Below are 26,711 nucleotides of genomic sequence, written 5' to 3'. Positions count from 1 at the left end.
TTGTGGCCTGATTCTCACTGGCCGGTTGATAAAAAGCCCTGGCAGGGTGGGGGCTTTCCAAAGAATCCTTCATTCTTGAGTTAGAGGACAGTGAGAAAGGGGTATTCACACTGATCTAAAAGCACAGACCACTGGAAAATACAGTCTAACAAAATGAATTTTCCTACTGAGGAAATTTAAACTAGTTTAGTGCATGAAAGTTATAAGTTTTAATCTTTAGTCTTTTGTTTAATTATATCTCTCTACATGTCTTATTTCTTTTTTCTTCTATACAATGAAATGATGAACATTGCATCAAGCTCCACAGCTTAGCTGGTTAAAGCACCTCTCTGGAAACACAGAAAAAAAATTCTAATTGTGAAAGATTGTGGAGACATTCGTTCACTCTACGCACCATCCCTGGGGACTGCAGCTCTCCCTGAGAAACCTTAAGGAGTGGAGAAAGGCGACTGAAGTCTTCAGAGCAGCAGCCTAAAACTGTCCCTGACTGTTCAGCTTTGGGTTAGCTTTCCACTTTTACTGCAAAAGACACAAGAAAGTAGAAAAGTCATGGGCTGTGTATCTTATTTACAAAGACTTGAGTTTGGATACATTAGTTTAAACTTTTTGTGCTCCAGTTTGTTCATTTTTAAAATATCTACCTATTGCTAGGCTGTGGTGATGCATGTCTTTTTTAAAAAATATTTTTATTTTATAATTAATTTAATTTTACATATCAGCGACAGATTCCCCTGTCCTCCCTCCTCCCACCCCCAGCCTTCCCCCCCAATCCACCCCCCATTCCCACCTCCTCCAAGGCAAGGTCTCCCCTGGGGATTCACCCCAGCCTGGTAGATTCAGTTGAGGCAGGTCCAGTCCCCTCCTCCCTGCATCAAGGCTGAGCAAAGTGTCTCAGCATAGGCCCTAGGTTCCAAAAAGCTAACTCATCCACCAAGGACAGGTCCCAGTCCCACTGCCTGGGGGCCTCCTAAACAGTTCAGACTCATCAACTGTCTCACTTATCCAGAGGGCCTGATCCAGTTCCACGGGGGCTCCTCAGGTATTGGTCCACAGTTCATGTGTTTCCGCTAGTTTGCCTCTTTGTCCCTGTGCTTTCTCCATCATGGTCTCAACATCTCTCGCTCATACAATCCCTCTCTCTCTCTCTCTCTCTCTCTCTCTCTCTCTCTCTCTCTCTCTCTCTCTCTCTCTCTCTCTCTCTTTCTCTCTCTCTCTCTCTCACTGCTTGGACTCCTGGAGCTCCACCTGGGGCTTGGCCATGGATCTCTGCATCTGCTTCCATCAGACACTGGATGAGAGTTCTATCATGACAGTTAGGGTGTTTGACCATCTGATCAGATCACCAGAGCAGGTCAGCTCAGGCACTCTCTCGACCATTGCCCGTAGTCTACAGTGGAGGTATCTTTGTGGATTTCTGGGGACCTCTCTAGCACTCTGCTTCTTCCTATTCCCATGGGGTCTTCATTTATCGTGGTATCTCTTTCCTTGTTCTCCCACTCTGTTCCTGGTCCATCTGGGACCTCCCACTCCCCTAAGCTTGCTTTCCCCCTGACCCTTCCCCTCCATTACCGCCCCCCCCCCCCCCCAGTTTGCTCATGTAGATCTCATCCATTTCTCTGTCATTGGGCGATCACTGTGTCTTTCTTATGGTCCTCTTTACTAGGTAGCCTCCCTGGAGTTGTGAGTTGCAGTCTGGTTATCCTTTGCTTTACATCTAGTATTCACTTATGAGTGAGTACATACCATGTTTGTCTTTCTGAGTCTGAGTTACCTCACTCAGGATGATATTTTCTAGTTCCATCCATTTATGGCAATCTTACCAAAAGCAATCTACAGATTCAATGCAATCCCCATCAAAATCTCAACACAATTCTTCACAGACCTGGAAAGAACAACACTCAACTTCATATGGAAAAACAACAAACCCAGGATAGCCAAAAGAATCCTGCACAATTAAACAACCTCTGGAGGCATCACGATCCCTGACTTCAAGCTCTACTATAGAGCAACAGTAATAAAAACAACTTGGTACTGCCATAAAAACCGGCATGTCTTTAATCCCAGCACTGAGGAGGCAGAGGCAAACATATCTCTTGAGTTTGAGAACAGCCTGGTCTACAGAGTGAGTTCCAGGATACCCAGTGCTACACAGAGAAACCCTGTCTTGAGAACTGAATTAATTAATTAATTAAATTATCTTCCTGTTGACAAATGGTATTATGTAAAATTAAAAAGCTTCTTACAGCACAGGAAATAATCACTAGGAAGAGACCACCCATAGAATTGGGGGGATCTTTTTCAATTATACATCAGATAGGGGATTAATATCTAAGATATATAAAGAACTGCAATAGTTAAGCACCAAAAATCCGATGTCAATCAATAAATGGCCTAAGGAATTGAATATATACTTCTCAAAAGAAGAAACAATATGACTAGTAAGTACTTGCATGTTTAACTGCCTCAGCCATCAGGAAATGCAAATTAAAGCTGCTTTAAGATTCTGTGTCACCTCAGCCAGAATGCCATAGCCAAGATAAATGATTACAAATGCAGATGACTATGTGGGGAAAGAGGACCTCTTCTTTACTGCTGCTAAGAATGTAAACTCATTCAGCCACTATGGAAATCAGTGTTGAGGCTTCTCAAAAAGCAAAACAATAAAATCACCACAGGACCCTACTAGACCATCTTGGATTCACACCTGAAAGACCCTGAGTCAACATGCCACAGAGATACTTGCACATTCATGTTCATTGCTTCACTGTTCACAATAGCAGGAGATGGGAACCAGCCTAGATGTCCATCAACAGATGAATAGACAGAGAAAATGTGGCACAGATACACAAGGAAACTTTGTGCAGTCATTAAAAAAAATTAAATAGTAACATTTTCAAGAAAATGGATGGAACTAGAAATCATTAGGTTAAGTAAAAGAAAATACACTTGGGAGAATCTAGATTTAAAATTATGTGTGTATGTATGCATGTATGCATGTACTTCTCTCTGTGTGTGGTCATGAAAGTAGAAAGGACACAGTGAGGAGGTAGGCAGATATCTGAAGAGACACAGGAAAAAGAGATGTTAATGGAATACATATGATGAATAAGAAGAAAAAGATGCTATCTGAGTAGGAAGGGACCAGCGAGGAGGACAGGGAAGATGTGTGGGGGCGGGTGGACCAGCACAGTCCAGTAATGTTTGTATATGAAAATAACATAATGAAGACCATTGTTCAACATGCTAACCAAAACAAACCCAGGAAATTAAGTAAAGTGTATACCAAGGACAGGTTGAAAGAGTAAATGAGATAATGATGTAAAAGCTACTGTCATAGTGCTAAGAAAATAGAAGATAAATTTATTAAAATTTATTACATCCTTTATCTTTTTTCATACTCCCTAAAATTGTCCTGATAGCTATAAAAATGCACATTTTCTTATCTAATAGAATCACCAGCCATGTGGGAAGCTACACATTAGCTGTTTATTCTAAAATGTGGGTTTTTTTAATTTGAATATTTGGTGGCCAGTTTATTTACTATTGTAAAATGTGTTTTAAGTGACACTGTACCACATTTGAGCTTTGACAACAAGCTAGAAAATTCTCATTCATACAGAAATGTCTCATTTTCCTTCCCAATTTATCACCTATTTGGAGACTTATAATCACTAAGACACAAATACATTTTGTGAGATTATGAAATAGGTAAAGCTTGAAGTATATGTGCATACCATACCCATTTTCCGTTTCAGCTCTTCTGTACAGAGTGGAAAGGAAGTAAGACCAACTCAATAAGATTCTAGTATTTTTTTCAGTGTTGCTCATCAACACAACAAAAAGAACACTTCTATACTAGATTTATGAAAAGAGTAAAATTTGGTAGTGTTTTTATGATGATTATTTTATTCATATTGCATTGTGGGCTATGAGTATGTACATGGAAATGTACTGTTCTTAAGTGAGGCTGACTACTTACCTACCATCAGTCATGGACTATATGGTGATGGGATTGGAAATTATTCCCAACCCACATGGAAGCCAAGTATCATGCCATCCCTAGGCTTAGCTCTGGAAAAAGAAGAGGGGGGACATTCAGCATGAATTACTAAAGAATTTATACTCAGAATGAAGATGAAAAGACTGTCTGAAGGCACAGCACAGTAGTGAGAAGGAAATGCTCAAAAGCATCATCTAAGAGAACTAACATCTTTCCACTGGTGGTCACGTCGTGTAGCCACAGATATATGTGGATTTGATGCACTGTAGTGAGCAAGATGGTCCTGAGCATTTTGGGTTTGCCTTCAGAACCCTGTAGAAAGACTTTACTTTGAATCTTTAGCTGAAGTCCTACTTAGAGGAACTCATACATACAGGCCAGGGAGCAAGTAAAAAATCCATAGGACGCTTATATTCAGGCCTGTCTGATAAAGGTCCCTTTGAAATATATAAGCTCCATGTCTCCTGATCAAAAATTAATTTTAAGTAGCTCAATTTGGCATGGCAGTAGTTTAGCTTTTGTTTTTAGTGAAATTTAGTGAGCAGTGAAAATATAATTTGAATATATAAAATATATGAGTTCATATGAGTGTGTACACACACACATTAGTTAAGAAGTCTCGGAATATTTGATTAGTTACTTTCAGACTTATTTACATAAACATTCTGTGGTGGTTTGAATAAGAATAGCCCCCATAGGCTCATATACTTGTATGCTTAGACACTAGGGAATGAAACTCTTTGAAAGGATTACAAGGATTGGGGGTGTGGCTTTGTTGGAGGAAGTGTATCACTGGGTGTGGGGTTTGAGATTCCAAAAGCCCATGCTAGACACAGGCTTGCTCTCTCTGTCTACAGATTAGGATGTAGTTCCCAGCTACCATCCCTCTGAAACTGTGAGCAAGCCCCCAGTCAAATGCTTTCTTTTGTAAGAGTTGCCTTGGTCATGGTGTCTCTTCACAGCAGTTGAACAGTGACTAAGGCATAGTCCCAAGAATGTATTTGCCATATTGAGGAAGGACTATGTTAAACTGGATATTGATCATTATCTGGGTGTTCATTGCTATTAGCATTTATGCCATAATTCTGGCCAGTTTTCATTTACTGTTTTCTCAGAAGAAAATTAGAGTAGTAGTCACATGAAGTTCTCCTTGAGAAGAGCAGTGTTTGCTTGTCTCTTCTTGTTGCTTCTTATCCACTTAGCTACACCTCATCTGGACGTCCTAGGATCGGGAGTATGACCCAAGTTCAATAATAAAGTGATTATTTGGGGAAAATGCACATACTTTTATTTTGATACATAATATGATTTTTGAAAATAAACTGAAGGAAGTTTGCATTGGCTAGTTGCCTCAACTAAAGTGGGGCCTCTGGAGTCCATCCCTAGACCAAAGTCCCATATGGATTTTTATGTGTGGCATCTGGAAGTCTATTATGTGAGTTTCTCAGGTTTCAATTCTAGCCTCATCCATAAACTACATCTTTTAAATGCTAAGCTAACATTCCCTAAGTTTATCAGAACCAGTCGGGAAATAAAAAGATGCAGGCTTTTCCTAGTATGTTCAACTTGGTGCATCCAAATGTTTGCTTTATCTATGACCATAGGACATTTCTTGTTCCATAAAATATGAGAGCTGTAAATACATTTGAACTTAGAACATTTTTTTATGCACAGTAAGATTAAAATCATACCAACTTAGCAAGGGCAATGATGTCTCTTTCCTTAAAGCAATGAATACACTTTTTTTTTTCAAGGACAGGTTAGAAATTATATTCATCCTAGAACATGTTGGGAATCTTTTTTATTTGTGAGCTAGTGTTAAATTTCACTAAGCTGCAATTTAGATAGTTCCATAAGAATTCTTAAGAAATAGTTGTTATGAGTACTCAATTTTAGAGTTATCAAATAAATAATCAAACACCATCTCTGTATGACTGTGTTTCGTGAGGCATATTGGTGAATGAGACAGCGCAGAATATCTCCCCACCATTGATGCCACCCTTCATGGCCACCCTTGCACATATGGAGTTTATGAAACATTCTGCTAACTTTGTCTCCAAATCATCTCACACAACTTCTTTTTTAAGCATTACATTACTTTTTTTTTTTTTAAACAGGGGAAAAGGTCTGATCCAATTTATAGCTCTTTTCCTTTTAATCCTTGGTCTTTTTCCATATTTGGTTCTTTCAGAGCTTCTCACACATTTTTCCTCTTTTTTAATCTGGGAAAATTTAGCTTTGGCGCACCATCTGTTCCGTAGTGAAGCGCGTGTACTCAGCCTCCCAGATGGGTTGAATAAGAGAAAAAGGTTAAGCGATTTAACTTGAATTCATACAGTGAGTCATCTGCCCTCAGCCCAGGCGTGACGAAGTGGAAGACTGTCAGGATTTTCCTTACACGAATTTGGATCACACAACTCTGAGCAGAACTTTCTCCAAAATGGACAGAGTGTCAAGTACGCTCAATATTGTTGGGCAATAATGTGAGTTTCAAATTTATTTCTTAAATACAACATTACAAAAAAACTTTTAAAAAGTAAACATGTCCTTTTGGCAGGAAAGGAAAACATTGTTTTCCATGGCATTGCTTTCTAGCTGGTATTTTTACCACTCTTTCCTCTCCCTTCCAACGCGTCTTTCAAGCTGGCCCTGCGTTGGGTCTGAAACAGCACACTTGTCTCACATCCCTGCTTGGGAATAGTCCGTTTCTTCCTACAAACGGGGCGCTAAGGGACACCAGCTCGCCAAAAGTGCCCGAAATCCATGTTTTTGAAAGCTTCCTTAGTCTAAAGGCCAGTGCTTTAACTCAGTTCTAGTTTAGATAACAATATTTCCGTTGCAGGAGCCAGTTCAGACAGCAGGAGATAGCCCCATGGCTTAATGTCGGTACTAATAAAAAGTTATTGCGTACCTCAAAGGAAAAGGGAGTCACTTGGATACCATGATGAGGCTCTAGAGAATCAGGGGTGGTTCTTGTTCCTTGGGAGTTTGGCTTCTAATTGGTGCCACGAGAAAAGTATCCCTGTTTCGGGTAGAGACAGGTCATTTCATTCGTGAGCCAAAGTCTATGACAATTTGTTTAGAATCTTATATGTAGTTATTCTCTATTTTTTTTTCTAAGCTAAATTATTCTTTTAACAGTTAATTCAGTTATGTACTCTGGTATGGGATAAATATTTGTTTCCCTCCAAAATTCAAATGTTTAAAAAAAAAAATCTCAGCCCCCAATGTGATAGGTTAGGAAGTGGGACCTTCAAGAGGCAGTTAGGTTAAAAGGGTGGGGTCCCATGCATATGATTATTATAGTTTTCTTTCTCTCGTGTGAGGCCATGATGAGAAGACAGCCATCTGTAAACCTGCAGAGGGTCCTCAGCACACAGTCTGCTGTCATCATGGCCTTGGACTTCCTGTTCTTTAACATGGCCAACATATGCGAAGTCATTCTGTCCTTAATGTTTTCTGGCAAGGATCTAAATCTCTCAGCTTACCATGAAGCTGTAGCACTGTTCGATTAGTGGTTAATGTAACCTATTTGAAGCTATATAAATTCACTGTAATTATCTATTTCCAAAAGAATTTTGAAGAAAAAAAATTTGCTTAGAGGATTAATTCAAGTAAAGTTTCATTAAGACAAAATAATGTGGGCATTAAAAGATAAATAGCTATATAGAGATAACAAATGATGAATGGAGGGTTCATAGCATTATATCTAGCCCATAATTTAATGACTGTTCTCTTGTAAGTGAGTGTTACTCCCATAAGAATATGCACAAGTTCCAGGCAGTGGTGGTACACACCTTTAATCCCAGCACTCAGGAGACAGAGGCAGAAGAATCTTCAAGTTTGAGGCCAGCTTGGTCTACAGAGCGAGTTCCAGGATGGCTATTGCTACACAGACAAACCTTGACTCAGAAAACAAAACAACAAAAACCATACAAAAAACAAAACAAGCAAATAAACAAAAAAGAATATGCACAATGGGGCCAGTAAAATGGCAAGATGGTTCAGTGGGTAAAGGCACTTGCTGCCAAGCCTGAGATAAAGACCTGGATCCAACACCAGCTCTCACAAGTTGACCTCTGACCCGTACATGCTTTCCCTAGCACATTCATGACAGCACACAAATAAACGGATACACAAATAAATAAATGTAAAATTTTTAAAGTTGTAAAGACATTTATATGATGACTGCAACAACCTAGAAAATTAATTTGAATACTTACATCACAGAAGACCAACAACATTTAAGGTACTTTGCACTTCCAAACATGGTTTTGTCTCCATGAGTCTTCAGACATGGCTAACTGCTCTCCTCATCAGCATCATCTCGGTGTCTTAATTGCTTGTCCGTTTCTATCTTCCCACTGAGACTACAGAGTAGGCACTCTGTCTTCTTACTGGAGAACGCCTCAGATTAGTCCCTGTAACCCTGTGTAACACATCACTGAGATAAATTGCATTGTGGGTCATTTGTCTCCATCTTAGAGGCAACCTTAAAACAGAAATCTAATCAAATAAAAAAGCATCTATAAGCCAGTATGAATAGAGTTGTGTGCTAAACACAGACACTGGGTTACACAGGACTTCGCTGGGAGGTGATAGTGTCCTGGCAGGTGCCTGGGGACCATCTCGGTGGCAGGATGGGCAAAGAATTCTAGGATACAGGAACAGATTTGATTTTCAGTAACTGGAGGGAAGGAAATCGCCTTATTCTCATCGTTATCTAGCCAAGGAGTCTCAAAATGTTGACTACATTTCTTTCAATCACATACAATCCAGGAAGATGCCAGCATGGGCAGATGGATAGTTTTCAGATCCACACTTGGGAAACACATGGTGCCTCTCTGAGGCAATTGTGTACTGTTTCTTTTAAAATAGCAGAAAGCATATGGGAACAGGAATGGATCTGTCAGCTACTATCAAGAGAATAGTGAAGCTTTTAAAATAAATCAAATCAAACCTACAGGGTGACAAAATATCTTATCACATTTTGAAATTCTGAAGTTTTACATTTGTAGATATATGTACAATTTTTATCTCTTTTTTTTTTCTCATAGAAACCACAATCCCTCTTAGAGCTACTGAATCTGAGGCAAAAAAAGTGAGAAAAGGTCAGTGTAGTAAGAAAGTGTGGAGCGATTACATAAATCAACATCGGAGTACTTCCACTCTTTATTATATCACAGGGTCTCTCCCCCTAAGAAATGGGTGTGTAGAACAGCTGTGACAATCTCCTCCACCACCTCTGCTTTCCTTTCCAAACACAAACACACAAACAGAAACATGAGGCTTGCACGTGTGAAAAGCTTGCTTCAGCTAAGTAAGCCAGGTATGAGAGATGCTGGCCACAGACTTCCAACAGCACAGGGCTGTGGACAGCCAGCCTCCCTGGATGCTCTCGGTTCCTTTTGGCAGGATGGCTCCCCATCCCCTCTAACCACAGCGCTTTCATGAATGAATTTCCTAACCAGGTCATAGCTTCTTAATGCTAGACTTAGAACTCTACCATACTCTATGTTTTCTATGGCAATCTAGCTCTCCCCCAAATTATTATTATGGGATTTGAAATGATTTAACTTCAAGGAAAATGATTTCATAGGGCAAAACCCAAGGAATTAAAGGAGCTTTAGATAGCAAGACTCTATTTCAGGAAAATATTTTTGTTCAAGGTGAATGACTTCCTTTGCCTTTTATCCATGCAGGATCCTTGATCCCGGATATAGCAAAAGCTCTGTTGGTGGCTTTGAAGTCACATGCTCTCCCTCCTGGGGCAGGGCTGCATGTCATTCTTCTTGACTTCCACTTGTGTGAACTTCGTTTTGCAAATCTGTAGCATGATGGTGTGAGTTCCTTGGTGTTAATTTGGGAAGACTGTTTTGAAAACAAGGTTGTGTTCTCATCCATTGATTTCTAGAGTAGGTGTTACAGGCACTGTAAGTCAGTATAGCACATATCATTCTCTCAAAATGTTTGGGGGAATCTTGGATAATACACAAAGCAACAGAATAAGGAAGAAAATGATCAAACCAAATGTACAAGTGAAGTACTCTGTGAGCTTGGAAGAACAGTAACTAGGTAATCATAGATGTTCAGTGTTCATAGATATTTGACTGATTTTTTTTTCTTGTAATATTCCAAAACAACCTCTTGACACAGTAAAACATGTTTTGATCTAAGTGTGCCAATCATGTACCACTAGCACATGAAGTTTTGTATGTCTAAATGACACTAAGTTATCAACAGCATCCCAGCTTATTCTTAGCTTGCTCTTGCATTTTATCATAACTTCAGGCAGAAGCTGAGAGCAATTTCAAGATCACATGTGCTTTATTTTTATGGTTCTTAAAATGAAACTGCATGCAATTCAAATCCTAATTTTGTGTTGTTTAAAGTCCAATAAAAGCTACTTTTAATTAATTTTTAGTATCTGTTTCAATTTTAGAGACACAGTGTTCCCAAGACAGAACTAGAGTTCCATTCATATCTTCAGACTACTATTCTGAATTAAATTAGGAGCAAAAGCTCAAATTTTGGAATAAGTGATTTTCAATGCTCAGCCCTAGGGGGAATATCTGTAGCACCCTTCAAAGGCTCAGTGATCATGTGGGAGATGGGACAGAAAGCATGTAAGAGCCGAAAGACAGGGAAGGGCTACACAATGCCGTTCTTCTGAGCTTGGCATAGTCAGCGTGGCCATAACCTCACAGCAGCTGTGGCTGCCTACAGTGGGCCTATCTCCAGTCAGTCAGAGATGGGAAGAGGTTCCTGGAGCCATGCCCTCTCTCCTGAAATTTGATTTTGACCGTAATGGTGTCACAGTCCCTAGGTTTAAATCTCTTCCTGAGATAGGACCAGGAAATTGATTCTCTTTGGTTCTAGAAGCACTGGCCTCTAGGTGGCAAATATAAAGTTTTCACTAGTAGTAGAGTGAATACTGATTTCCAGATAGATGGTAGTTGAGTGTCTCCTGCCCTTCTTCCCACTTCAGCATTTCAACGGAACTCCAGAGTTTTGTCTTTGCTCCATGGTTAGTGCATTCGCTGGACTGAGGTAGAGGCCTGGACTTCTGGGACTCAGTTTGCCCCATCTTTCATATTACACTGTGATTGGCAAGGAAGTCAGACTCCTTTTCCCTTGGTGAATTGGCAATCTTTGAGAGAGCAAAGTCTATTTCACTTTCGAATTTCCAAGATCCCAGGATAATGTCTTTTATACATTCTAATTATAAGAGAAAAGGGGGTAAGTGGGCTGTTAAATAGAACAAAATTTCTTTTAACCCCATTTGTAAGCACCAGCCAGCAGTAATGTTAGAGTCTCATGTGGAAGAATATTTTATTTCCTCTGCTCACCTTTAAGTCTCATGACAAGAGATTAGAAAATTTCCCAGAAACAGGTGCCAGGCTGTAAGCAGAGTTTTTCATGGAGACTAACCATCAACTCTATCCAATCAGCCACTCCCAAATAACCACACAGAGACTTATATTAATTATAAATGATCAGCCAATAGCTTAGGCTTGTTACTAACTAGCTCTTACAACTTAAATTAGCCCATATTTCTTATCTAAGTTCTATCAGGGGGTTCATGGCTTGTTACCTCATTTTCTACACATCTTGCTTCCTCTGTGTCTGGCTCAAGACTCCTCAGACTTCACCCTTCTTCTTCCCAATGTTCTCTTTGCCTGGAAAATCCTGCCCAGTCGTCAGCCAGTGAGCTCTTTATTGAGCAATGAGAACAATACATATTTACAGTGAACAACAGGATTATTACATTGCACCAGGCTATGAGGCTAACTTTGTCTCATTTGGATGCAGCACTGTGTAGAATTACCCAAGAAACCAGTGGCCAAAAATCTTATAAGTCAGTATAGTACTTTCTACTGACAAATGCCCAGGCACCTTTCTCAACTTCTGTTTCCTGGAGCATCTTCTCATCACACTCAACCTCTGGTATCATAGACAGTGAAGCAGGCTTCATCATCAGCAATACTGGCAGGTGATAATAGGGAGAGGTAGCACATTATTGTAATTTAAGTTTAAACTACACAGCTTCCAGTAACTCAGCCAGTCTTGTAGGATTGTTTCCAAGGTGACACTATCAATTATAGTTCGAAGGAAAAAGAGTATTTGCAAGGAGGAAAGAACGTGTACAGGAATCTAATTTCTACTCATTGGTTTCTTTTAGCATACATTTCTCTTTTAATTAATGATTTTTCTTTCTTTTTTTAAATAAAAAAAATTTGCTTAACAGAAATTGCATTTTACATGAAGAAAGACCTCCTCGGTACAGGTAATGATCTACAGAGAGGATATTTTGACCCATATGATGAAGACATGTGGGCTTTTTCTCCCTGGAGACAAACAAAAGCATACATGAAAATGTTCAAAAAGTATAGAAAAAAGAGAAAAGAAAAAGTATAGAAGAGAGCTGTTCAGTTGTTGAATGCCTTTCTGTAAGGAAGTCTGGGCTGTGGTTTGAGTTAGAACATTAATGGTACCAAAAGCTGACACATGTAAAATTCTGAAACCTTTACAAATCAGTTATATTAAAATGCATATCATATGTCACTATACATGTAATTTTAATCACTACCTTAACCAAATACATATTTAAATAATGGGCAATCAGTGCAACAGTTTGGTATGCATTTCTTAGGAATTCTGCATTCCATAGAGTCTTTTACTTTATTTTCTTTCTTTCCTTTTTTAGTTTTTGTTTATTTGTTTGCTTGTTTTCAAGATGCAGTTTTACTATGTAGCTCTGGCTGTCCTAGAACTCACTATGTAGATCAGGTTGGCCTTGAACTCATAGAGATCCACCTGCCTCTGCCTCCCAAATGCTGGGATTAAAGGTGTGTGATACTCTTTAGGTCATTTCCAATGAATAGATTGAGGTCTCTGTGTTCTGTCCTATCATTCTCAGTACATGTTCACTAAGTATTTATGATTAGGTTTAATTAGAGCAGACAGGTCTAATCTTAACTGATTTCCAAGAGTCTTAAGCCAAAAGAAATTGTCTTTCCTAAATCATTGTTATACACTGAAATAAGTCTCCAAAATGTGTTTGTTAAAGCCCTAACCCAAGATTAGTTTAGAGATAGGATCTTTAAGGTGATAAGGATAGGTCCCTCACCTTTAAGGTGATAAGGATAGGTCTCTTATCTAATGAGAATGGTGTCCCTACAGAGAGAAGGGCAGGCCCCAGAACAGTGAACAGAGAGAGAAAGTCCATGAGAAGACATGAGAGAAGCTGGGAAAGACCTTGAGAGGAAACAATACACTCTGTGCCTTATTTTGGACTTCCAGCCTCAGAAAATAGGAAAATGTATTTTTTGTCCCTTAAGCCACCTAGCTGGTCTGAAGTCATTGGCTAGGAAGATCTACTTGACCAAAGGGTTATGTTGCATGTGCTTTTTGAGGGTCTGCTGGACTCATGCCTCCTTTTTGCTAACAACCAAAGAAAGTATATAGCCAAAGAAAGCAGATTCCTAAAGCCGTAGATACACCCAGCACAAGTTGGGGACAACCACATTTTCTTTACTGAAAAGCTAAAGCTGGACATCAGAGCAATAGTCCTTGTCTATCAGAATTGAACTTATGATCTCAGGTGGGGGCTGTGCTGGCCACACACACAGATGTCCTCTATGTCAAAGATTCCTTTTAGTGCCCAGCTGAGCATCTAATACATATTAGGAACCCATTTTTTTGTTGTTGTTGTCTTCACATTTTTTCATTTTCACTGACTGCTTACTACTATTGGGTAGCCATTGCTGAGTCTTCCGTATGCTATCTAATCTTGTGCCTACCATAAGCTAAAGACACATGCCTATCTTACAGTTACTATTTCTGTGATAAAATGACATGACTAAAAGTAACTTAGGAAGGAAAGGTTTAATTTGACTTATATATCCTGAATCACAGTCCACTGATGAGGCTAAGGAAGGAACTCAGACGGTACAGGACTATGAAGGCAGCAGTTAAGGCAGAGGCCGTGAAGAAATGCTGCTTACTGTCTCGCTCAACCTGTTCTCTTCTAACATCCAGGACCACCACCATCCCAGGGGTGGCCCCACCCACAATGGGCTGGGCCTTCTCACATCAATCAACAATTAAGAAAATGCGATACCGGCTTGCCGACAGCCTGATCTTATGGAGGCATATTCTCAATTGAGTCTCCCTCTTCTCAGATGACTCTAGCTTGTGTCAAGTTGATGTAAAACTAAGCAGTGCAATGCCTTACAGGTAAACATCAGTCACAGAAATATTAATGCTCTTACAGTCTTGAAAAGCTGGTAATTAGTAAAGCAAATTCAGTTATCAGGTAGCTTGTCTCCAAAGTCCAAGTTCTGAACTACCATTTAGTTGCCTCTCTCTTTCAGAAGGAAAAAAAGAGAAAATGGAAAGAAGAGGGAAAAGCCAGTTGTTTTGCAGAGGCCTCTTTTTCTTTACAGACTTTAATAATAATGAACCCCCTCTGTTTGTAAGCAACATTGATGGTCCACTGTCTGCCCCTGGTCTTACACTAAGGTCCAAATTCATTGTGTGATATGGTTGTCCAGCCTAGGGCAGCTATAGCCTAACCTCCTCTCTCCTACTTCAAAGCTATTCTTTGGTCTTCTAGTTGGAATGATGACTGTGCAGTGGCCATTCAGAGACAAAACTCTGGTGAACGCTAGAAGGAAGTGTAGCATTGTGATGCGGGAAGCACATTACTGTGGATGAAAATGAGACTAAGCAGAAATCTAGGAAGGAAGAAGGCCAAGCATGTCAGCCTGAGGGAATCTGGTTATGGAGATCCTCTCCAGACTACTTCTGGAATGTCAAGGACCTTGCTAAGGTTTACCTGACTTGTCCGTTTTCCATGAATGTTCCGTCTTCCTATATGAGACCTATTGCTTTTAACTGAGAATTTGACAGCTAATTTTTATAGGTGGAAAACCCAAACTCCCTTAAGAAAAACTAGCATAAAATCAGGCTTAAGTATCTTACAACTAATATATGGACTTGAATTTAGAGATATACTGAGATGAATTTGTTTAAATATTGCTATATTGTACTTGGTCATTGTATGGCTTTAGGTCAAGACTCTAAGCTAATGTGGCAAAGAGACACACATTGCTCTTTAAAGCAGCAATCTACAAACCTGCACAATGAGAAATGTTTAGCCATTGAAAATAATGATTTCAACATGTACAAATGGTGACATGTTGAATTTAGAAAGCCCCAAATCATGTTTACAAGGATTTATTTACATAAATTTGGAGATAAATGGATTCCCCACCCTCTTCCCTAAAAACACTCTTGGACTGGTCTGTGTCTCTAGCATCATGAAAACGAGAGTAAAGCAACCCATGGGTCTCAAGTTCATCAAGGACCTGGGTAGATACCAATATTCCATACGGAGATTAAAGATGGAGAGCATATATAAGAAATGATATAGTTAACACTGAAGAATAGTGTGGAATAGTCATTTTTTGGTCATTCCTATTGGAAATCTTACCAAAAGCCTAGAAATTCCTTCAGGTTACTTGGGAAATGTAGTTTTTATTTGTTTAATCCCTAAAGCTTTGAGATGCTGAAAACCAAGATACATTAATTTTTTTTTTTTTTTTACACAGCTACAAAGCTCACTTGAGTTTCTTCAGGTAGTGAGAGGCATTCAACATCTACAATATCCCTACAGAGACATGTTTCATGGGTGAACAAAATCAGTCACAGCAATCTCAGTCATCTGCCTGTGTTTAAACAGTTGCCAGGTGGAAGAGTTGGTTTGAGCATCAGAGAGGTTGGCTCCCAAGTCCAAGTTCCCAACCTCAAAAACCAGAGAGTCATTTTTAAATTAACAATCAAAATTATGGATTCTCCAACTATAATCATATTGAGGACTTTAACTTCATTTGGACCAGTTGTCTTCTTAAAGTGTGTCCCACACATTCACATTTCCACATGGCATTACATTGCAGCTGTTCCAGGTTTTTTTTTTTTAAGATTGCATTAGATTTTTCCATTTAAAATTTTAGCAACCCAAGATAGAGAACTATCAGCACTGAAAAGGCAGTCTTCACATAGTCCATAGTCACAGAAACTGTAACACAGGATTCCACTCACCTTTGTGGTACAGTATACACAGATTGAGTTTAATCATCTTTATTAAAGGGATTAATCACAGACTGAATTAAAGCTGGATTAGTCTTAATCACTTACAAGCTTGCCATTTAAAGAGAGAGCATGCAAAGGGAGTCAGAAAAGAGGTTATGTGCGGTTACAAGACCTGAAGCTCATGGTATTTCCACACATCTTAATGTCTTCTTTCCAGGCCATACGTGGAACGCTAAACAACCCCGAATTTGACACCTCACTTTTCTTGAGTTACAGACCATTGCATTCCTTAAAACCAGTGACGGTCATGACGAGAAGGAAAGGCTTCTAAGGAGGAAGTGGCTGTCAAGGATGGCTCCACTGGAAATTTTACTTCTTCTGACAGCAGTTTTGACTCTAATGGATTAACCTCCAGGATTACTGTCTGCCTCCTCTGCCTCTTTCTACCCTTTGAAAGCAATGTCTGGGAGACTGTCATGTTCTTTTGTCTAGACTTGGTTTTCACATCTGAAAGGGGTATGCTACCTGCGTCAAGGGACTGAAAGTCCTGAAAGATTCCAACATCTTACACTCTACAGTGGTGTTTCCCTCCCATGAAGAATTCATGGTTCAGCATGAGAAGATCACATGTTTGAGAACTCCTGTATTCACCCTTCCTCCCAAATATCAGAGTAGGGGTGTGGGCTAACTACAATACCTATTTTTTTGATGATATAGAATATTTGAACTTGTGCCCTTGTCTCAATTAACATCTTTAAAGAGAAATAAGTGGACACTACATCCTTCCATAGATGAAATTTCCCTCCATGCTTAAAATACCATAGTTTTGAGTGTTGAGAAATGGGAAACTATGTGCCACACTGACTTAGGTGGGAGGCCTGTGAATGAAAATGGCTTGCTGCTGTAGGATAATGGCAACTTGTAGATAACAAAGTTATCCTCAATCATATCTTCACATTTTAATTAACCTGGAGAGATTTTGGTATTGTGGCTCAGCTTCCTAGAGATGTTAGTTGTATCAGTCTCAATATTGATTTGGGATTAAGTATCTTTCAAACATACTGTGATAGTCTAGCACTTAGCCAGCTTTGAGAACGATCTAGTCTAGCCTCTGGGCATCACTGCAGTGCTACCAGGTTGAGAAATTCATTTGAAGGTCCAGACTCATTTAAGAAACTAACTACATAATGCAGTTTCAGGAATCCACCTTAGTTCATTAATCTTATCAGCTTGCCCTGGATGGCTCAGAGTTAGAGAAGGAACCCCAAGATATCCCTAAAGTATATTGGTACCTACTAGAACCTGTCTGAAGGACTCCCACAGAACTCTAAACTCAGAATCTAAATGCCACACCATCAGGTAGTCTCTCTGTGCTAATCTCTGGTGTATGTGTCTTCTCTTTGCATTACTCTTTCTTTATAGTGCCCAAAGTAGGAGCTGGAACCAGCTTGACCCTGTGTACCAACTGCCACCTCCAATGTCCATCTTCAGCCATGAAGCTGCACTACTGTTTGAAAACAAATCATTAGAGAGTGTAAATATCTCTTCATCCACCAATGTTTTGTTCTCCTTCTCTGCCATCATTTCCCCTGGAAAGATGACAATGACTCTTCCTCCTTTCTGTTTCTTTTGTTCCAAATGCCAGCCTACAAGTTAAGTCTTAAGAGACAATGTGGGCGCTTTCTCTTGCAATTTGGAGGATCCCACAAAGGAGGTTTTGCTAGTTCTGTCTAAATGCTAAGATACACAGACTTGCAGGGAGGTGTTTGTGTGAGAGGGATTACATGACACAGCTGATGATCAAGGTCATTGGCAAATGCCAGCTCCACTCTCTTAAACCTGCCTTTCAAGCTCATTTCAGGTCCCTGTTCATTCTTTCTCTGAAGTGGTAGCTTAAGCTTGAGCTTTGGAAGGGTGCCACAGAAATTGTACTTAGAGGAAACATACTCAATGAATTTGTTTTATTTAATATGTATTTTTTCCCTGCACTAAAAACATGTATATCGTGATGTTGAGCAACTCTAACTCCAGAAATGTAGGCAAGCATTTATTTTCAGTATCTGTTCTAGAGAGAATAAGACACTCAGGAAGAGATGCAACTCTGACCTAAAACAAAACAGGTGTCACTCACCCCGATGATCCCAGCGTGTGGCTAATGACACAGAGCAGCACGTCAAGGCTCTCAGCTAGCTCAGTGTGTCCTGAGAGGTGAAGAAGCCGGTGGTTGAAGATGTCAGTGGGTCCAGTCCTACGGGAGCAAGCATTTATCCAGTCACCGTGAATTCTCTTCCTGATAGATCTTTTACCAGTTTTAAGACAATGCTCATTGTGAAACTTGGAAGAAATGGGATTGTGTAAGCGATTATATATTCAATTGCACTAGGCACTCTTTAAAAAAAAAAAAACTGTGCTAGTTTTACTTAATGGAATATTCAGCTAGAAGAAATAATCAACATTGAAAATAGAATTCCAGAGACCAAGAGAATTCAAGAAAAGTCTCAGTCGCTCAGCTTTCACACATTCAAAGTAGGAAACCTGAGGCTGGGGTGATGGTAGGGCGCTTGGCATGTTGTGCAAGCATGAGGCCTGAATTGAGATCTCCAGCACCCATGGAACATGAAGTTGGGTCTGGAGGCAAAGACCTGTTAACTCAGCGCTGGGGGAGAGGCAGACAGGAGGATCCCTGCAGCTCTACTCACCCCGTGTCTCTCTCTCTCTCTCTCTCTCTCTCTCTCTCTCTCTCTCTCTCTCTCTCTCTCTCCCCTCCCTCCTGTTCTTTCTGTTTTTTCCACCTCTTTCCTTATTTATTTATCTATTTATTTATCTATTTATTTATTTATTTATTTATTTATTTATTTATTTAGAGACAGGTCTCACCATGTATCCCTGTCTGGCCTAGAATATTCCATGTGTTCTAGACTGGCCTCCGACTCAGAAATCTGCCTGCCTCTGATTCTCCAGTGCTGGGATTAAAGGCACCACCTCACCAAGCTCTAACTAGTCGTTCTGGTTGACTGAGTAAACTTAGAGTTCAGTGAGAAACCCTGTCTCCAGAAGGAAGTTGGAGAGGGTTGCAGAGATGGCTGAGGGGTTTAAAGCACTTGCTGTAGTTAAAGAGGACCCTTGTCCACTTCCCAGCACCCCCATGGTAGCTTACAATTGTCTCCATAACTCTAGTTCCAGGGGATCCATCACCCTTTCCTGGACTTTGCAGGCACCAGGCACGTACCTAATGCACGTACATACTTGCAGGCAACGCAAACACATTAAATAAAAATAAATGAATTTTTAAAAAGAAAATGAGATGGAAAACAACAGACACGAACACCTAACATCAACCACCGGCTTCCACAAGAACGTGCAAGTACAGGCATGTACATCTGCACGTGTGTGTGCCTGTGACTACACACACACAAACAAACACACACACGTAAAAGCAACCTCTCACCTCACTCTCAAGACCTGGAGTGAAAGGAACATACAACTTTCTCCAATAATCTGGATCCCTGAGTACATTTTAGACCTGATTCTTTGAGGATCTCTGGAGCTTTTATTTGTCAAGTTCTGTCTCAGAAGTATGATAAACAAAAGCCCTAGAAAGTCACAACTGTAGGAGAACACTATGATCAGCTATTAAAATAAACACTTCTGAGTCAGGCAGATCTGAGTTTAATAAAATTCTAGCACTTCCTAGATGTTATCTTTGGCAGTTGTTAAACCTCTGAATTTCAGCTTCTCCTAGCAATCAAAACAATGGGAAGCCCACAGCCCAGCCATGTTCACAGAATAGAGATGAATCTATAAGACACTTGCACCAGCTTTGCCTGGGCCTCCATCTCATATCTGTAGTCTAAGCTGCTTGTTCTTTGCCTTGCAGCTGTTAGGAGTCACACTGCACTCCTCTTTCCCCCCATGCTGCACTCTGCTTCAATAATGAAAACAGGTTTGGCTCCACAGAAATAAGCTGGGGTCAAAGAACTGGCAAAGGAGTTGGGACGTAACTGGGGCATTAGAAAACGTACAGAATTAACTTGTCAGAAGAAGAGAGGGAGATGGCTAGGGTTGGGGGACTAAAACTATTTCCATCCTTGTTCCTTGGCTAGATAGGTTAGCTCAACCATAGAATATTTCCACTGATATTAGAGACTGAAAAAAAATCCCAAATTTGAAATTTCAGGTAAGGAAAATAATATTGTGCCTTGAATGACTTGGCCTTCAGCATTCTCTGTGATTAGATTTCTTTTCTTTTTTTACATTTTAATATTGTATGACATGTTGTTTGAAGTATAGTGAATGACTCTCTTTTGTGATTGTCAAAATGACTAGGTTTTCTATTAGAGAAGGCTAGTTAATCAACTTAGAAAGTAAATGAGTAATACATTTCCAAAGGACTGCTCTTCCTGGCAAGGATGTCCAACCTTTTGACGTTACAACTTATTGTTGCCACCTACAAAGTTCATGCCTAAGGATCATCTGCTGTGGGATGTTCTGTGTGGCAAATGTGTTGCTGATTAGTCAATAAATAAAACACCGATTGGCCATTGGCTAGGCAGGAAGTGTAGGCGGGACAAGGAGGAGAATAAAGCTGGGAAGTGGAAGGCTGAGTCAGAGAGACACTGCCAGCCGCCATGATGACAAACAGCATGTGAAGATGCCGGTAAACCACAAGCCATGTGGCAAGGTATAGATTAATGGAAATGGATTAATTTAAGCTGTAAGAACAGTTAGCAAGAAGCCTGCCACGGCCATACAGTTTGTAACCAGTATAAGTCTCTGTGTTTACTTGGTCGGGTCTGAGCGGCTGTGGGACTGGCAGGTGAGAGAGATTTATCCTGACTGTGGGCCAGGCAGGAAAACTCCAGCTACAATCATCAAATCAATTAATATTTTTAAAAAAAACAAATAAAGCAAAAACTTGGGGACACTGAGAAAATGGCTCATTTGGTAAAGTACTTGTTGCACAGATGTGAGTGGCAGAATTGGGGTCCTCAGGACTCATGTAAATGCCAGGTTGTGGCCTGCCTGTAATCTGGCTAGATAGACTACACCAACAGACTAACTCTGGGTTCAAGTTAGAGACCCTGTCTCAGCGTATGAGGTGGAGTGTAATCAGGGAAGACATCCAAGGGCGATCTCTGGTCTCCACACATCCGTGCACACATGTGTAAAACACCCACAAATGCACATGCATGCCCACACATGAAAAGACACACACAGACCTTTTGAAATCATACGTGTAAACAACCAGAATGTTTTAAGTCAATTTACAACTTTGTTTTGGACTGCATTCATAGCTATCCATAGCCAGCCTAGGGCTGCAGGCAGCACATTTAAAGTTAACTATTTAAGTATTTGTGAAGGTTGATGTTCCCTGAAAGTTCTAATGCAGTGGTGTGCAGTGTTCACGTACTTACATCTTTGTGTGCTATTCATTCAGTGTAAGCCACTGTTGCTGCCTCCCTGAAGATGTTTTGAAGGTAACAAGTAAAACAAAGTAAATACTAGTATTTCCTCATGTCTATAGCTTAAATAGTTGTTTTCTCTCACAAACTTGCTTGTAGAGCTGCCATTAACCTAAAGAAAATCTCTAAGACATCAAGCTATGTAGCATGAATCTTAAAGAGTCTTATTAATAAAAACAAACCTGGTGCCAGGTATCGGGGTGAATGCTGGAAGATCAGAGAAGCAGAACAAGCCACAGCTACCTCACCTCACCAACTCCTCAGCTGATCCTATTTCCTCAGACTGGAAGCCTCTCAGCTGAACTGTGCTGCTCAAAAACCTAAAAGCTTAACCAGCCAAAAGCTTCTAGTTCCTGGTCCTTATGCCTTATATACCTTTCTGCTTTCTGTCATCACTTCCTGGGATTAAAGGCTTGAGTAACCATGCCTGGCTGTTTCCAGTGTGGCCTTGAACTCACAGAGATCCGGATGGATCTCTGCCTCCCAAGTGATAGGATTAAAGGCACGTGTGCCACCATTTTCTGGCCTCTATGTCTAGTGGCTGTTCTGTTCTCTGACCCGATAAGTTCATTAGGGTGCACAATATTTTGGGGAACACAATATCACCACAAAGCTAAAATGTATTAATTTACGATTAATGTGCCTCCATGGTTGGGATTTGCCTGCCCAAGAAACTCCTAGTGAATAACTAGATGTTTGGAAGCCTAGTAATATTCAGTTTGGATCCTGCATAAATGCAGCAGCCTTTGATCTTCCAGAGCACTCTTAATTATATCTCTATAGGGACAAGAAAATAATTTAGGTCTATCTAGATGTGAGTCTTAAAAGGAACTCATTTCTTTCCTTTAACACAAGTCTTACAATGATTAAAATGAAAGTCAGGAAATCTTTTCATTTTAATTTTCTTTTAACCGACAAGTAATTGCATAAACATATAGAATATGAGGTGATGTTTCATGTATACATTTTGGGCTAATTCGAATATCTGCCCACTTCACATATTTATCATTTCTTTGTGGTAAAAACATTTAAAATCCTCTCTTTCAGCTCTTCTGAAATACACAATTTATTGTTAAGTACGGTTAACGTGTTGAGCAACAGGAGTAAGGAAAATCTAATAGAAAAGGGAACTCTTTAGTCCACAGGTGCAAAGCCAGACAGGAAGAGTCAGAGCTGAGCAACTCTGTTTGGAAATAAGCTAAGTCCCTGGCTCCAGCAGCAAGCAGCTTAGCTCCGCCCACACACACTGGCTACAGCGATGTTTTAACCCTTACTGTCCCACAGTATTCCTGAAGGTATGTTTATTACAGAAGAGTTCCGTTTCTTGTTTCTTTGTATATCCCCACATTCCCAACATAACTTTTGTCTGGATTAAGTAAGTGGATGCAGAAACATCCTTGGTGAGGTGCAGCGAAGTTACTGTGTGCAGTGAATACTGGCTCAGGGGCTCATTGAGAGAAGAAAATAGGTCCAGGTCCTGGGCTCAGGAAAGATAATGGTTACCAAAAGTAGTTCCAGATGTGCAATATAAACAAAGTGCATCTAAATGCAGGTAGGTGTTATAGGGGGCAGGAATGGATGCCGGTGAATATCATTCCCACACACCTCTGGGGCTCACACATTTGAAAAGAGCAGTACCAGAGTTAAGCACATCACAAAGCCAAGAAAGGGCTCTGAATCTCTCCAAGCTCCATGGAAAATGTAATCACCAGAACGTTTGTTTTAAATATAAAAGCTAATGAGATAACCACGAGGATAATAGCACCACATTTTTCTCCTCAAGTTTTATTAAGAACACATTACATAGACTTGGAATAAATGAACACACGTGAAAAACAGAGTAAGCAAACACTGCTTTGTAGCACAAATAGATAAGGGTCCTAAAGCCTCCTTATGTAAATTTAAGTTGCAAAAATTAGTATTTTTCAGCTCTAAAATTATATATACAAAAAAATGGCTAACACAGAAGGACCATGACTATGCTGGAGTCTGGCTGAAAATAGTACAAAATTCTCCATATGGTGAAGGTCTCAACACTCTATTTTTAAAAGATTGTGGAAAAGATGGGTAGGAAACATAACTAACCGCCTGCTTCAAATGGTGGTGTCGTGGCTGAAATTTTCTATATTTATACTTCTATTCCTATATTTCATTTTATCTACGTTTTATTTTTATTGTCCTTTGGGTTAATGAAACAAATTTTCTACAAAATGAAAATTCAGAAATGGACATAGTTCTCTTTCACCAGAGATGAACATTCACACCCCAAAACTCCAGCAGCTTTCCAGACTTTTTCTCTCTAACTTGCTGAACTGTTGAAATTATGCCAGGGTATTTTTTTTTATTTCTTCTTAATCTCAGTGAGACTTTTACTTTGAGACAAGAGGCTCCATTTCCCCCACCCCCACCCCCCCTTACCCTCAAACAGTGCCTGTGTTTTTTCTGGAATCCAAATCAGATGCTTTTCGCCATGCTGATTTCAAAGGCTCCAGAAAAACAGCCTCGCTCCAGCTCCAGCTCCTAGCCAATGCAGCCTCTGTGGCTTTAAGAGTAGCTTTCCGCCACCCCCCTGCGCCCACATACTTGTCCTCTCTGCACAGAAAGTGCCAAGCAGTGACATCTACTATAGTTTCTAGGACACCATGGTCTTGGCAATACAGGGAGAAAAAAAGAGAGCGAGTGAGCTGTGAGGAGAAAGAGGGCGGGTGGCAGGGGAAGTCAGCGCAAACCCAGCTACGTTCCCAGAGGACCCACGGGCACTTTCCATGCAGTAATCCCGACTTGCTGTTTATGGCTGTTCGGCTGATAGGAAGCCCAGCTCCAGGGAGCTGCAGGGCCCAGCCTCCCCCCTTGCTATCCATTAATCATGAGAAGCTGTTACGAAGTGTACACAGAGTGGGAGTTCTGCCTAGAGTGGCCTCTAGCTGTCTCCAGCTCAATGAAATGACCCTGTGTGAAAACTTGTTTTATGAGAGATTGGTTTATTTGTAACTAAACTACTTCCTCCGTTATTTGATAAGCTCAAATATTTGCTAGTGATAGTCTGAGAGTGTCACATTTATTATCCTGTTTCTGTGGTTGCCTCACTCCTTTGGAGCCGGCTCTGTTAACCCTTGGAAGGACTGCAGTGGCCCATGCCATCTCTCAGGTGGCCACCATTTGTGAGACCAATGAGGATTTGTGATACAAAGAGGGAGACTCGCTGTTCCCAAACCACACAGACAACTCTAGAGACTGAAGACTCTGATAAAGCCCTCCCCCACTCCCCCCAGGATTCTGCAACCACCATAGAAAGGAAGGAAGGGCTTTCTGACTTCCTAACATACATCCCTGGAAGTTTCACACACACTTGTGTTGCTGAAACAGTATGTTAAATAGGTCGGTGTGACTTCCTGTAGTTTTTCAGACCCCGAACGTCAGTTGTGTGCGGCATGCGTTCTCAAAACGCTGTAGCATTCTGTGCTTTGACACTCTGCCTGTTAGAGTCTGAGCTCATTTGCATTTGGCAGAACTTATTTCCTGCTGCCAGAGAAGGGGAGCAAGGGAGGGGGTGAAAGCCTTTGCAAGACTCCCTCAAAGGGCTCAAAGGGCTTTCTGGACATATAAAACTATGTTTCCAAGAATTAAATGAACCAGAATGAAGCAGATCTCCTTTGAAATGAAAAGAAATACAGGCTTTTGTTACATGCAACACATTTGGAGAACCTAAGTTGAATATCTCTCTTGACAGATCTACACTGGGACTGTTTTCCAGCTCTTTCTGTCTCTAGTCAGCGACACAGAGTTCTCAGTGAATGCAGAAGAGGTGAGGAAGTAACCACTTACGTGTGGCAAAATGTTCCAGCCTTGCAGAGATTTTCCCAAAATCATTAGACCCACCAAAATGCTTTCCATTGGCCCGGTCCTCACCTTCTCCATCAGAGTTTCCACACTCCTCAAGTCTCCCAGCCGTCTGCAGTTCCTAAAACAGCCAGTCATTTGTAGCCGAAAATGTAACCAAGTTTATGCTTCTAAATTAGAGAGTTGGCTATCAAGCAGAAAAGAAAAAGAAATAATGTTGCCTCCCAACTTGTTTCAAAGTCGGAACTGAACACGGATCCAAGTCCCTTTCTGCTCCCAAGGAAGGTGAAGTTAGGGCAGCTAGGCTGTGGGAGGGCGCACAGAGAGGGACATGTACTGGGAAGACAGATCATAAGATCCCATCCCCATCAGATGGGGTGGGGGAGACAGGCTCAGGGTTCTGCCTCTGGTCTCTTTTAGACCTACTTTCTCAGCAGGCAGCTTTTCCCACAATCCCACCAGTGGAACAAAGCTTGGCCTGAGTGATGACCTAAATTGTAATTACCTGCAAGAAATTTATATTTAAATAGAAATATATTTAGTATGATGAATAGATTTTATTTTTAGTTCTCTCCCCCTTTCCTTGTGTTTTAATTGAGTTTTTTTTTTTTTTTTAAACAATATCCCTCCTCTTAGGCATCTTATCTTTTCTATTTTGGAGCTTGTGATTGAACCCAGACCCTCACATCTTACCACAACTCACTGTACTACTGAACCACAACTCCAGTCTTCCTCCCAAACATTTTTCAGTATAAAATGCAGTTTTGATAGCTATAATATTATACACTAAATTTCTAGAACTTTTTCAGATTATATGATGGCTCTTTTTAGGCATTGTATGGCAATACCTTACCCCATCCCATTCCCTGGTAACTACCATTTCTGTCCTCCTCCTCCTTTTTCCTCCTCCTCTTTTTAAAAAAATATTTATTTTATTTTTATTTTATGTGTATGAGTGTTTTGCCTGCATGTATGTCTATGTACCACTTGTATACCTGGTGCCTGCAGAGGTCATAAAAGGGCATGGGGTCCCTGGAATTGGAGTTACAGATGGTTGTAAACCACTGTGTGGGCACTGGGAATTGAATCTAAGTTCCTCTGGAAGAGTAGTCAGTATTCTTAACCACTGAGACATTTCTCTAGCCCTTACCTTCTTTTGTGATGAGCCTGATTGTTTTAGATAACTATGGTGGCTGGTTTTATGTCAACTCGACACAAACTAGAATCGTTAGAGAGGAGGGAGCCTCACTTGAGAAAATGCCTTCACAAGATTAAGCTGTAGACAAGCCTGTAGGGCATTGTCTTAAATGGTG

At 40.4% G+C, this 26,711-nt stretch overlaps 1 long non-coding RNA gene across 2 annotated transcripts; it reads right to left on the bottom strand.

Moving 5' to 3' along the window:
- Positions 1–1,597: 1,597 nt before the first annotated feature.
- On the bottom strand, positions 1,598–24,279 carry LOC128107065 (uncharacterized). Of its 2 annotated transcripts, XR_008216942.1 has the most exons (5): positions 23,977–24,279; positions 18,228–18,344; positions 8,224–8,429; positions 6,912–7,022; positions 1,598–4,071 (listed from the first exon to the last, which is right to left on the bottom strand). It is a non-coding gene; the product is annotated as an uncharacterized LOC128107065 (long non-coding RNA). The 2 variants fall into 2 exon arrangements; XR_008216941.1 differs by having other exon boundaries at positions 1,598–7,022; positions 23,977–24,278.
- Positions 24,280–26,711: the final 2,432 nt, after the last annotated feature.

This window comes from Peromyscus californicus, unplaced genomic scaffold, assembly GCF_007827085.1.
Source record: "Peromyscus californicus insignis strain IS unplaced genomic scaffold, ASM782708v3 Scaffold_12__1_contigs__length_115047231, whole genome shotgun sequence".
Classification (NCBI taxonomy): domain Eukaryota; kingdom Metazoa; phylum Chordata; class Mammalia; order Rodentia; family Cricetidae; genus Peromyscus; species Peromyscus californicus.
Note: the sequence above shows the minus strand (reverse complement) of the source record. Positions and strands in the feature narration are given on the sequence as shown.